The sequence below is a fragment of the Tamandua tetradactyla genome, chromosome 7 (genome assembly GCF_023851605.1).
Source record: "Tamandua tetradactyla isolate mTamTet1 chromosome 7, mTamTet1.pri, whole genome shotgun sequence".
In the NCBI taxonomy this organism is placed as follows: domain Eukaryota; kingdom Metazoa; phylum Chordata; class Mammalia; order Pilosa; family Myrmecophagidae; genus Tamandua; species Tamandua tetradactyla.
In genome coordinates this window covers 117,680,828-117,695,571 of record NC_135333.1, presented here as the reverse complement: position 1 = coordinate 117,695,571, position 14,744 = coordinate 117,680,828, and the positions used below count along the sequence as shown (strand labels likewise).

Sequence of the window (14,744 nt, the reverse complement as noted above, 5' to 3'; positions counted from 1 at the left end):
ATGGAGATCAATGAAACTGTGATAAGGTTCTAGCATTATCAAGGATTTGGTAATAGTAATAATTTGCAACAGACAACAATTGGTTTAAGATGTATTGAGTGATATCTTTGGTAAGCACTAAAATACAAAACTGAGTAATAAAACCATGGATTACTCAAAAGGAAGACAGTAAAGGAGAGAAAAGGATACATAACTGATGGTTCAAGTAGAAAAAGAGTAAGAAGGTATGTAAGCCCCAAATGTATTAGTAGTTGCATTAAATGTAAATTAACCAAAGCATCAATTAAATATTGATTATTTTAGTAGAGATCTGTGAATTCTGCATGACCAACACATAAAGAGAAGCTTTATAAATCATAAGCACAAATGCTAGCAAGATCCAGAAACAGAATACGAATCATATCCTAGAAACTGCTTTCCTATCTTTTTCCAAACACTAGCCCACATCTCATTACCCTGATTTTAACATCATATTTACTATTTCAAATGGAAAAATCTGTATGCATTTTTTGTATATGTCCTATCTATATCCTTTTTTTGTGTTTGAGTTTCCTCCATATAATTGCATGTATTGTAGCTTTTTCACTCTCATTCTTGGACAGTGTTCCGGTTTATGAATATACTTCAAATTATTCATTTGACTGATGTAAGGCCTTTGGGGAGCTTTCACCTTTCCGTTATAGAAAGAATTGCCATTATAAATGTTTCTTTTGCATTGCAACATTATATTTTCCAGCTAGGTAAAAATGTAGAAATGAAATATAGTATGTGCATGTGCATATATTTGCATTTGGTAGACACTACAAATTCTTCAAAGTGGTTATACCAATTGCCACTAGTGCTGGTTTTGGAAGGATTTATGCACTCTAGAAAAGCCATGTTTTAATCTTAATCAATCTTGTGGGAGCAACCATTTCTTCTAATCCCTGTTCAGTACTATAGGTTGGAAACTTAATTAGGTTATATCCACAGAGATGTGACTCAATTAATTGTGGACATTAAACTTGATTAGATGGAGATGTATCACCACCCATTCTACCTGCATCTTGATTAGAGACATTTTGGAGGGAGTTCCTCTTTTGAGAACAAGAAGAGAGATGCAGAACCATGACAGAGGGGCAAAAGAACCACAGAGTCTACCAGCCAGCAGCCTTTGGAGATGAAGAAGGAATATACCTTCCAGGGAGCTTCATGAAGCAAGAGGCCTGGAGACAAAGCTAGCAGATCCTGCCATGTTAGCCATGTGCCCTTCCAGCTATGAGGAAATGCTGAATGGCATTGGCCTTCTTGACCAAGGTATCTTTCCCTGGATGCCTTAGATTGTACATTTCTATAGACTTGTTTTAATTTGGACAACTTCACAGCCTTAGAACTGTAGACTAGCAACTTCTTAAATCCCCTTTTTAAGATTTTCAGTAACTGGAGCTGAAGGGATACAGATTGTGCAACAGGACTGATTGTAAAAATTCAGTAATAGATAGTGCAATACTACCTAATTGTAGCACAATAATATTAGTACACTGAATGAAGCTGAATGTGAGAATGATAGAGGGAGGAGGGCTAGGAGCACAAATGAAGCCAGGAGGAAAGACGGAAAATTGATTTGAATAGCGAATAAAGAAATATTTGCAGAGTCCCCTTGGGGGAATGGCAAGAAAGGGGGAAAATTCAACTTCCCCCTTTGGAGCATTCCTTATATTCTCACAAGTAATGGGGACAAATAATTAATAGGCCAAGCCCTCCCTCAATCTTGGGGTTTGCTCATATGAAACTTATCCCCGCAAAGGGTAGATGAAGCCTACTTAAAATTAAGCATAAGAGTCACCCCCAGAGAACCTATTTTGTTGTTCAGATGTGGCCTATCTCTCTCTCCGCTAACACAGTAAGCAAACTCATTGTGCTCTCCCTCTCTATATGGGACATAACTCTCAGGCCTGTAAAGCTCCCCGACAATGTGGGACAAAAGTCTTAGAAAGAGCTGGGACTCAGCATCAAGGGATTGAGGGCTTTTCTGGGGTACACAACAGATTCAAATAGGCACATATGGGCTCCCTTTCATTCTTTTGGATATGGATATCCAGCTCTCTTAGCACCATTTGTTGAAGAGGTTTTACTTTTCCAGTTGAGTGGACTTGGCCACCTTGTCAAAAATCGGTTGTTGGTGCCACTGGGACCACAGATGCCTGGAGGGGGTCAAAGGCCCTGGGCATGTTGTGGCAACATGGAGGTATAGGACATTGCCAAGTTCTCTGGCTGCCACTCACTTTGCTGGTGATACACCCCTTTAAAGCCATGGCAGGGTCCAAAGATGACCAGGGGGTTACAAATTGGACTGACAGGATGTCAAGTGTGCAGCAAGCCCAGACAAGCTAGCAGATGAAGGTTACTTAAAGCTGACTTCCCTAGTCTGTCACTCATTAGTTTTTATCTCTTGTAAAGTAAACACTTTTTTATGTTACATTTATGAGCGGTGTAGCTGTTTCAGTTATCCCATCAATGCCAGGGCAAAATTGTTTTTCTTATGCTCATTTCCTTTTCAAGAAGATGCTGAAAATAAGAGTAACGCTGTTGCATTTTGTAATTTTTTTTTAAATCAAGCTATTTTAATGCAGTATTATTCCTATTAATGTTTAAAGAATGTTGGACAATATGAAAGATGATTCCATTTACTCATATTTCTCCTAGGAAAAGTTTTAAAAGGCACATCTGCTAATAAGGGTAACAAATAACTGTCAAGAGAGTGTTTCCAATATTAGGATAATAAATGTATATGTCTTGAGTTTAACTGTAAATATTTAAAGATCTGTTAAGTTCTTATAGATGGTTTTCACATTCTAAAATATATATCAAGTTAAATTTGGGTATGGCATTTCTAAGAAGTACTTGTGGAAAGAAAGAATGTACTTGCACATTTTTTATGTGTGTTTTGCTGTCTGTGATAAACACTTTTATGCAAATAAATCGTGTTAGATGAGTGGGTCTATTTCTGAAATATCAACTTGGTATGATTGGTAGGTACATCTGTCTTTATACCAGTAACATACTGTTTTGAGCACTATATGCTCAAATATGCTTTAAATTTTGTAATATGCTTTAAAGTAATTAATTGTGAGGCCACCAACTTCTTTTTTCTTTCTCAAGAAGTGTTTCCTTCTTCAGGGCACTCTGCCTTTCCAAATAAATATTATTAGTTTTTCTACTTCTGCAAAAAAAAAAAGGTTCTGGGATTTTATTGGTATTATGTTGAATCTATAAATCATTTTTGGATACAACCAACATCTTAACTATATTTATTCTTCCTATCCATAAATTCTGTATGCTCTTTCATTTATTTGCATCTTCCCTGATTTCTTTTAGCATTGTTTTATAATTTTCTTTTTATAGGTCCTTTTACATCTTTGATTAAATTTATTCCTAGATAATTAATCCATTGGTGCTATTGTAAATGGATTTTTTTCTTGATTTCCTCCTCAGATTGCTCATTACTAGTGTTTAGGGATGCTACTGATATTTTCACTGGGATCTTGTACAGTGCTGCACTGCTGATCTTGTTTATTAGCTCTATTAGCTTTGTTTAAAATTTTTCTGGACTTTCTGCATATAGGATCTGTCATTTGCAAACAGTAAAATTTTACTTCTTCTTTTCCAATTTGTATGCCTTTTATTTCTTTTTCTTGCATAAGAAAAACCTTTTCAGCACAATGTTAAATAACAGTGGTGACAGTGATTACCCTTGTTGCCTTCCAGATCTCACAGGGAAAGCTTTCAGTTTTTCATTGAGCATGATAGTAGCTGTGGACTTTCCACATATACTGTTTATTCTGTTGTGGAAGTTTCCCTCTATTCCTATCCTTTAAAGTGTTTTCATCAAGAAAGGATGCTGAATTTTTTCAAATGCCTTTCCTGCATTAATTGAGATGATCATAGGTTTTTCCCTTTGATTTATTGATGTGGTATATTACATTAATTGATTTCCTTGTGTTGAATCATTGTGGCATACCTGGAATAAAACCCACTTTATCAGGGTTTATAATTGTCTTAATGTGCTTCCAGATTTAATTTGCAATAAGGTTGTTGAGGATTTTTGCATCTATATTAATTGGAGAGATTATCTTTCCTTGTAGTAACTTTGTCTGTCTTTGGTGTTAGTGTAGTTTTTGCATCATAGAATCAATTAGTTTGCTTTCCCTCATTTTCAGTTTTTTTGGAAAAGTTTGAACAGAATTGGTACTATTTCTTCCTGGACTACATGGAAGAATTAATATGTGAAGCCATCTGGTAATAGAATCTTCTTTCTTGGGAAGTTTTTGATAATTGATTCAATCTCTTTAACTGTGATTGGTTTGTGAGTCTTTGATTTCTTCTTGAGTCAATGTTAGTTGCTCATATGTTTCCAGGAAGTTATCCATTTCATCTAAGTTATCTAGTTTGTTTATTTATCATTTATGACAGTTCCTCATAGTATACTTTTAGTATCGCTCTTATTTCTGTAGGGTCAGTAGTAATGTCTCCTCTCTCATTTCTTCTTGTATTTATTTGCATTCTCTCTTTTTCCTGTGTCAATCTAGATAAGGACCCATCAATTTCACTGATTAGCTCAAAGAACCACTTTGATTGGGTTGATTCTATTGTATTTTTTGATGTTGCTGCTGTTTTTCTCAATTTCATTTATTTCTGCTGTATTCTTTGTTATTTCCTTCTTTATACATTATAGTCAATTTTCTGTTCTTTTTCTAGTTCTTCCAGGTGAGAAGTTAAATTCTTGATTTTTGCTATTTCTTCTTTTTTGATATAGACATTTAGGGTAATAAACTTCCCTCTCAGCACTGTCATCATTGTATCCCATATTATTTAATGTATTTTCTCACATTCATTTGCTTTGAGATATTTACTGACTTATTTTGCTTTGTTGTGTTTTTCACATGGGCAGGCACTGGGAATCGAACCCAGGTCTTTGGCATAACAGGCAAGAACCCTGCTGAGCCACCACAGCCCACTCCTGATTTCTTTTTAATATCTTCCTTGAACCACTGGTTGTTTAAGAGTATGTTGTATAGCCTCTACATATTTGTGAATTTTCTGGTCCTCCACCTATTATTGATTTCCATCTTCACTCCATAATGATCAGAGATTGGGATTTTTATAATTTCAAACTTTAAAAATTTATTGAGACCTGCTTTGTTAGAGAATATGTGTTCTTTCCTGGAAAATGATACATGAGCACGTGAGATGAATGTATATCTTGTTGTTCGGGATACAATATCCCACAAATTTTGAAAGTCTAGTTCATTTATCATATTATTCAAGATCTCTGTTTACTTATTGATCCTCTGCCTAGATGTCTGTTGGTGAGAGTGGTGTATTGAAATATCCAGTTATTTTTGTAGAGATGACTATTTCTCCCTTCACTGTTTCCAGTGTTTGCCACATGTATCTTAATTACCCAGGCACAACAATTGGAAATATACACTTAAATTTAGGAAGTGCAGAATCAGTAGAAATTTCTGGCAGAAAGAATGACCCTAAGGAAATCCACAAGCTTTATTTGCCTCCCTTTGTACCCCAATTGTGTTTTCCACCACCTTTGTGTACAGGCATGACCTGGATTGGTTCTAATTATTTGAATATGGCAAAGGTGATGTCATATCACCCTCTGTTGCATTAAAGGCAATGTAATATTTGTGCCTACTTAATTTATAGGCTTTGATTCATGGAGAACACAGACTTCAGTGATATAAAATCAGAATTTATTAGGAAAGTAATTAAAAGATTATTACAAATGAGAAATAGTTACATCACCAGATGGGACAGCATCAACTCATGAAGAGGAGTGCTGGGGAATCTTGGAGACAGCATTCAGGGTCTAACTGGTAAAAATCCACAGAGCATCCTCTTCCCAGATAAGATTGTCTCTCTTTCTCTCTCTCTGTCTCTCTCTCTCTCTCTCATGAGATTCTCTCATCTAACTGCTTGCATGCAATTTATATGATATCTTTACACAACAGTGGGAAGATTTCAATTAGCTAATGTGATCAGGCCCAGAAAGACATCTGGGAATTTTTTATCAAATTACATCTCCTTCTTGGAGAATAGGTAGTCCTTCCAGCTAGAGTGCACATTTCAACAACTTGTTGCCACGGTAAGATAATGACCTCCTTAATTAAGCATATCAAGCTCCACAACAATTTATTATCAAGGTCACATAATAGTAACCACAGTTGAGTATAACATACTCTATAAAAATTTATTAGCAAACTCATGTAATGGCCACATCAGTTGAGCAGAACAGGCTCTACAAATTTAGTTTTCCCTTTCACCCTTATAATTAGGTTGCTCAATATTATAAGAGTGGTGGGAAGCCACTCCATTTAAGCAAACTCAGAAAGATTCTCCATACATTCACTATGAAGGAAATGTTCATGGTGGAGAATCTCACATGACAAGTAATGTCAGGAAGCTTCTAGGAACTGCAGGGGGCCTTTAGATCTTGCAGGTTGTCTAGAGCTGACATCTGGCACAAAGTGAAATCCCTGTCTTGGAGCTGCATGGAAGTGAATACTTCCAAAAAATTGGATGAGTTTGGAAGCAGATTCACTTGAAATAGAATCCCTTGGTGAAGTCAACCCATCCAATACTTTAAAAAGTAAACTGAAGGGAGTAAATTTGGGGTATCTGAGTTAGTGTTTCCCTGCTATCTGAAAATTTTAACATGTAGTACTCCAAGTCAATAAAGAATAGACAGAAGAGCAGAAAGCATTTCAGGTGGGAGTGCTCTCAAAAAATAAATTCTTAAATATATTTAAGAAGTTGCATCACTTGCCAAAGATCCAATTTTTTAAAATATGGCAAGAGTAAACTACCTAGAGATTCAGGATTCAAGTGCCAATGGTTCTAATAGGTATAGCATTTTGTGATATGTCTTATACTAAGTCAAGTTTCATAGAGAACAGATGATGCAACTTTAACTTTGATTCGGGATGGGCAAGTATTAGCTTAAAAGGGCTAGACCCATCTTGAGAATTACAGAATAACCACTTTTATAAATAACTTACAGGAGCTAGACACCATGAAATGTATAATAAACCATTTCAGAATAGCTCAATGATAAATTAATAATTTCACTTGGGCAATATATTTAAAGCAAACTCATACTGTATATCATATCACAGTAACCTACCTACTTGGAATATTAGTAGAGCCTTAGCTTTTATTTTTTTCTACTTGTCTCAAAATATATTTCTAATTTTTTAAATTATGTGATCTTACAATTTGAGAGTTAGTTAATAGGATGGGATCATTTCTCCTACTTTGTCAACTAAAACAAGGTATTTACCTAAATGATCTGAGAAAAACTATAATCAGTCATTTAAATAATCAATTTTCTTTTCTGAAATCATATTACTCATCCATATTTTCAAGATCCAGTTTATGGAACAAATGCTATAGAAACTTCCCAGCCTGTCCACAGTTATTTTTTATGTGCCTATGTTTTATTCTTCTCCTCTAAAAAGTATATTTACTAAAATCAAGATACAAGGTTTAGAAAAAAGATAGGGAAAAGAACATTGTGGCCTTATACACACATACTTCAGAAGAACAATTTCATGAATTATTATGAGGCAATGTAAAAAATTTTCTGTTATATTTCATTGTTTAATATTCTGATAGTCATACAGATTTTAATTTCAAAGACCCAAATGGGTTGCGACACACAAAATAGCATGACTGAAAAATTTAACTCCATTTCATTGAGATATCCTGAAGAAAATGAACTGAAAAAAAAAATTCTAATGGAGAACTTAAGTAAAATTAACATTTTGGCAAGAAAACTTTTATCTAAAAATAAAGTTAATGATAGTGATGGTAGCACAACATTGTGACTGTAACTGAGAGCAAAGAACTATACATGTGCATGTGGTTAAAAAGGGCAAATTTCAGGTTGTACACATTTTACCAGAATAAAACCTTAAAAACTAAAGACAAAATCAAGCAAATGTGAGCAGTGCAATAATGGCTTAGTGGCAGAATTCTTGCCTGGCATGCCGGAGACCCAATTCCTGGAGCCTGTGTATGCCAAAAAAAAAAAAAAAAAAAAAAATCAAACAAATGCAGTAAAGGGTGAAGTAAATTATTAGAGGCTTTTAATGGATTATTTGAAAATATATAGTATGCTTTGATTATTTCCTTTATAGAACACAATACAATATTCAATTTTTTGATAAAGGGGTAATCTTGTAAATCATATTCACAAAAGCTTTTTTCACTTGTTCTTTCCTTGGGGCATAGATGAAAAGGTTTGAAAGTAGGACAACTGAGGTTTTGAACACTGCGATTCACTTGGAAAAGGAAATTCATTTTTGGACTGAGGGTTTAATGTACATGAAGATGCCGCTGCCATAAGAAAGAGAGATCTCAATTGCGTGGGAAGAACACATAGAAAATGCGTTTTTCCTCTGATTAATTGAAGAGATTTTTAGAATCAATGCAATGTAGGTGTAAGATATTATCACCATTACCAGTGTGACCATAGGTGTCACTGAAAATGAAATTAAAGCTATCATCTTGAGAGCCTTTTATCGAAGCAGATCTGCAGGAGAGGGGTAGAGTCACAGACAAACTGATGAATGATTTTGGAGGAGCAGAAGTCAAGGGTTAGAATGAAGGTTAGTGATGGAAAGATGGTAAAGAGTTCAGCAAGCCAACAACTGAGGACAAGCTGTACTCAGACTTTGCTGCTCATGATGGTCGTGTAGTGCAGGGGCTTACAGATGGCAACATAGCGGTCATAGGACATGGCCGCCAGCAGGTAAAATTCAGATGTTCCAAAAAGAAAGATAAAAAACACTTGAGTGACACAACAGTTATAGGAAATGTTTGTTGTCAGTTGACATCATAACCAAAAGGAAAGAAATGGCCCCCTCCCACCATGGACCTTCTGAGTTGCTATTTTAGAACATTCAGATAAGTGTGAAGGAATCTATTATATATATACAGATTTCCTTATTTACACATTATTCAATTGTGACATTGATAGGAATTAATAAAGATAAAATTTCTAAATAAATATCTCATTATATCAAACCATTCCTAAACTTCAACACTCTCACACACCCAACTAACTGCACAGGAAAACAACAACATCATACATTATGAAACCACTAGAACTTGGGAGAAAAAATGAAAATATATTTAGTTTTGCTAGATATTGTGAATATCAGATACTTAAGAAATATTAAAATCTTTCCACTTTTAGATTGTCATAGAAGTGTATTTTCCTTCTCTCATTCTTTACACAAACCAAAATGCAAAAGGTAGAATGAAAAAAGTAATCTTGCAATTCTTAAGAAAAGAAAGACTACCAAATGGGATTATAGATCTATGTAACAGGATCTATCTTTAACGTTTAAAATTACTATTACTTTTTAATTTGGAGTCATAAAACTACCAGCCAAATATATTTAATATCCTAGAAAGATTTCTGTAATGAGGTATATTGAGGTATATATGAAAATTTCTTCAGGCAAAACCATCTGTGCTTCAATACATAACTCCTTTATCAAACTAATGAAGCCAGCACACTCTTTCTCCGTTCCTCTTTCCATGCACTTCATTCTATTCCACAAGCTATCATTATTTTTTTTTTAGAATTGAAAAACCAAAGAAATTGGTTTAATAAATATAGTAAAAAAGTATAAAGTTACAAAATGACATGACTAAAGCAATACTTATAAATGAAAAACCAATTTCCTGCATCCCTCTAGCACCATTTTTGGATTTTAATTGTTTATATTAGTTAAATATAATGATTTTGAAATAATGTAAAAATACCATTTCTTCATACCATGTTCACTGTGGAGAAAGCAGTTCTTTATTCACAGGGTTAATATACCGCTTACTTCTACAAGCTCTAACTGAGCACCCACAAGGTGTCCAACTATGCGCTGCCAGGTGTAGAGAGATAAAGAGATAATTCTGATCATTAGTGTTTAGAGATAGTTGACCTTATGATGAAGACAGATATATTAAAAGATTATTTCAATATGATATGGTAGAACTTATGGGAATTTATGCACAGGATACTATATGAATTCAGAGGAGGAAAACTTGCTCCAGGCAGGAAACATTGGTTCCGAGATGATAAACCTTCCTTGTCAAGGTTTTATCCAGGCCTTAAAGGTTGAAAACATTGGTGTGGTTTTACAATATCAGATTGATACCCACTTTTATTATTCAATCAGGTGAAATTTCAGGTAGCACCTCTATTCCTTTTCTTCTAGGATGCATAACTTCCCTGACTATAGATTTCTCTCCTACAATCAGATTTAAATATCTCTTCTCTCCCCCAAAGAAAGTCTCTTTAAACATATATTTCTCACATCTCCTTTCCTACATTGATCAATTTATATACTCTTCAGCCTCTTAAAGGCTGCTTTATCATACTCTGATTCATAAGTAAACTATACTTTGACTGCTAATGTCTCCATGTCCTCTGCTCAAGTTATGCACCATTCTGATTAATTCATAACCTTCCTAATCACTCTGAGCAGGAAATTATTTTTTTACCTAATCATGTTTCCCACAGAGAACTGGTCACAATTCTCAGAATCTTACAACTATAATATAGAAGATGAAATTGCATTAGTCCTTAATATATGTTTTAGAATAAACAAAATGGCAAAACAGCTTTAGGTGTAGTAGCTTATATACACATTTGCAAGGTAATAATTGCACTACACATTGCCTTTTAACCTGTGGGATGATATTAATTTTCAAGTATATGAAAAACAAAAAAACCATGCAGGCATTATGAGAAATTTGCTCTTATTTCTACTTGCCTTCTATTTTTCTAAGTCCTAACACAAATACTCAGAATGTACATACAACAGAAAATCACATTTATCATTTAGTCTATTTTAAGCCTGCAAAACAAGCATAAACATAATTTTAAAATTAGTAAAGTCTTAATTATAATTTTAAAGGGTTTTGGTGATAATGAATTTTCCATTATTCAATATTTCTTTAAAAGTTCAAATTAAAATGATTTATAAACTTCAATTAGGTTCCAGAAAGACATGCATCATACAGTTCTTAGCAAAAAACCAAGTATAATGGGATTGGTAAAAAGCAAGAAACAATGAAAAGGAAAGTAAAAGATGCATTTTAACTGAATGGAAAGAATGTTTTTATTTCATGCAGCAATCTGGAATACATACATTTTAGGGAGTCTTGCAATATGATTTTTTTTTTGGGTGTGCAGTCCGGGAAATGAATTGCAATATAATTTTGAACATGACTTTTAAAATATACTGCAGATTGCACTGCACATTAATATGTTATATCTACCTTAGTATTCCTAATGAATTCACTGATGCAATAGCCCATTAGATAGATGGTAGGAAACCACTGCTCTTTATTGCCCATTAAAAGGTTGCTAGCATGGCCCTTACTTAGGGAAGCCAAGAAAAGTATTATAAATTAGATTGTGAATCTAATTGGCATATGACTGGGTCTCTTTAGATAACCTGTATTCTTTTTTTTTTAAATTTTTTTTATTAATAAAAAAAAGAAAAGAAATTAACACAACATTTAGAAGTCATTCCATTCTACACATGCACTCAGTAATTCTTAGTATCATCACATAGATGTATGATCATCATTTCTTAGTACATTTGCATCGATTTAGGAAAAGAACTAGCAAAACAGCAGAAAAAGATATAGAATGTTAATATAGAGAAGAGAATTAAAGTAATAATACTAATAAAAATATATATATATATAAAAAGGAAAAATAAAAAAACAGAAACAAAAGATACAAACAAATAAACAAACAAACAAAAAACTATATTTCAGGTGCAGTTTCATTCAGTGTTCCAACATAGTTACATTACACTTAGGTATTATTGTGCTGTCCATTTTGAGTTTTTGTATCTAGTCCTGTTGCACAGTCTGTATCCCTTCAGCTCCAATTACCCATTATATTACCCTGTTTCTAACTCCGGCTTGTCTCTGTTACCAATGATATATTCCAAGCTGATTCTCAAATGTCGGTTCACATCAGTGGGACCATACAGTATTTGTCCTTTAGTTTTTGGCTAGACTCACTCAGCATAATGTTCTCTAGGTCCATCCATGTTATTACATGCTTCATAAGTTTAGTCTGTCTTAAAGCTGCATAATATTCCATCGTAGGTATACGCCACAGTTTGTTTAGCCACTCGTCTGTTGATGGACATTTTGGCTGTTTCCATCTCTTTGCAATTGTAGATAATGCTGCTATAAACACTGGTGTGCAAATGTCCATCTGTGTCTTTGCCCTTAAGTCCTTTGAGTAGATACCTAGCAGTGGTATTGCTGGGTCATAATCCATTCTGCCATTCTATGTCTTTTGATTGGGAAATTCAGTCCATTAACTTTTAGTGTTATTACTGCTTGGATAATATTTTCCTCTACCATTTTGGCTTTTGTATTATATATATCATATCTGATTTTCCTTCTTTCTACACTTTACTCCATACCTCTCTCTTCTGTCTTTTTGTATCTGACTCTAGTGCTCCCTTTAGTATTTCTTACAGAGCTGGTCTCTTGGTCACAAATTCTCTCAGTGACTTTTTGTCTATAAATGTTTTAATTTCTCCTTCATTTTTGAAGGACAATTTTGCTGGATATAGAAGTCTTCGTTGGCAGTTTTTCTCTTTTAGTAATTTAAATATATCATCCCACTGTCTTCTAGCTTCCATGGTTTCTGCTGAGAAATCTACACATAGTCTTATTGGGTCTCCCTTGTATGTGACAGATTGTTTTTCTCTTGCTGCTTTCAAGATCCTCTCTTTCTCTTTGACCTCTGACATTCTAACTAGTAAGTGTCTTACTAGTTAGTGTCGCCTATTTGGGTCTATCCTCTTTGGGGTGCGCTGCACTTCTTGGATCTGCAAATTTAGGTCTTTCATAAGAGTTGGAAATTTTCAGTGATAATTTCTTCCATTAGTTTTTCTCCTCCTTTTCCCTTCTCTTCTCCTTCTGGGACACCCACAACACGTATATTTGTGCGCTTCATATTGTCATTCAGTTCCCTGATCCCCTGCTCAAGTTTTTCCATTCTTTTCCCTATAGTTTCTGTTTCTTTTTGGAATTCAGATGTTCCATCCTCCAGTTCACTAATTGTAGCTTCTGTCTCTTTAGATCTACCATTGTAGGTATCCATTGTTTTTTCCATTTTTTCTTCTTTGTCCTTCACTCCCATAAGTTCTGTGATTTGTTTTCTCAGATTTTCTATTTCTTCTTTTTGTTCAGCCCATGTTTTCTTCATGTCCTCCCTTAATTTATTGATTTGGTTTTTGAAGAGTTTTTCCATTTCTGTTCGTATATTCAGCATTAGTTGTCTCAGCTCCTGTATCTCATTTGAACTATTGGTTTGTTCCTTTGACTGGGCCATATCTTCAATTTTCCGAGTGTCATTCATTATTTTCTGCTGGTGTCTGGGCATTTGATCAGATTTCCCTGGGTGTGGGACCCGGCTGGTTGAAAGGTTTTTCTGTGAAATCTCTGGGCTCTGTTTTTCTTTTCCTGCCCAGTAGGTGGCACTCGTGGTGCTCATCTGTCTGTGGGGCCCACCAATAAAAGATGCTGTGGCTCCTTTAACTTGCCAATCCGAATCTCACAGTCGGCCCTGGAAACTGCGCGCGGAGGGGCGGGTCACCGGCCACCGCGGCTTGGGGGAGTCCAAATTCCCCCCAGCTGGCCCGAGACGCCAAGCGTGGCGGGAGGGTCCCGCTATCCAACGTTCCCAGTCAGACCGGGGAGCCACGTGCGTGGAGGGGACCCCAGTCACCAGCCACCCCGGCCGGGAAAACGCGCACCCCTCGGGTAACTCACTGCAGCGGATTCTCCCTGCCCGTTCAGCCGTTCCAGAATGGGGTACGCTGTCTTTTTGGTCTCTGTCATGGCTCCGGGAGCTGTTTTGTATTGTTTCTGTTTCTTTAGTTGCTTTTCTGGAGGAGGAACTATGACCTGCACGTCTTACTAAGCCGCCATCTTCTCCCAGCTATCATTATTTTAATCCAAGTTTTGAAACTAATATATTTTACTACTGTGTTGCAAATATCAGGCTGGTCTATTAAATTTTCCCCTTTCTGACAGTGTACATATTTAAGTATTGTTCACTCTTGCACATATTTCACAAGTATCATATTAAAATTACTAATCTCTTGATCTCATGGAGGAGTTATGCTTTCTGTGCCCTGCAGAAAACTATCTTATATGAATGAAGAATTATCACAGTGAAACTGAGATCCCAAAACAACATTTCCTAAAGGATCACCAATTTGTATAATATACCAATGTCCTCTGTAGGCATTAAAAAAATAATAATAATAAGTAAGAAAAAACTTTGTGCTTACTTTTTTCTTTAAAAAAATATGAAACGCTTCAAGAATTTGTGTGTCATCCTTGCACAGGAGCCATGCTAATCTTCTGTGTATCGTTCCAATTTTAATTCATGCACCGCAGAAGCAAGCACTTTGCACTTATTTTAATTATGTTTACAGTGATTTCAGTACAGATGGCCTCCCGGATGGCCCCGCCCCACTGTGCAGCCCTAACTACCCCATCACCACCCTTTCTGTTACCGCTCACCCTCCATTCTAGACTCCACTTTTTTGGGGGAGGAAAGGTTGTTGGTTATGAAGTAGGGGTCGTACTACATCATGAAGTTGTCAGTTATGAAGTGGGGGTTTTACTACACGACC

General features: G+C 35.3%; 1 non-coding gene across 1 annotated transcript; it reads right to left on the bottom strand.

The window, feature by feature from the left end:
- Nucleotides 1–14,408: 14,408 nt before the first annotated feature.
- On the bottom strand, nucleotides 14,409–14,513 carry LOC143642967 (U6 spliceosomal RNA). The gene has a single exon (XR_013156024.1). It is a non-coding gene; the product is annotated as a U6 spliceosomal RNA (small nuclear RNA).
- Between the last annotated feature and the right edge of the window lie 231 nt (nucleotides 14,514–14,744).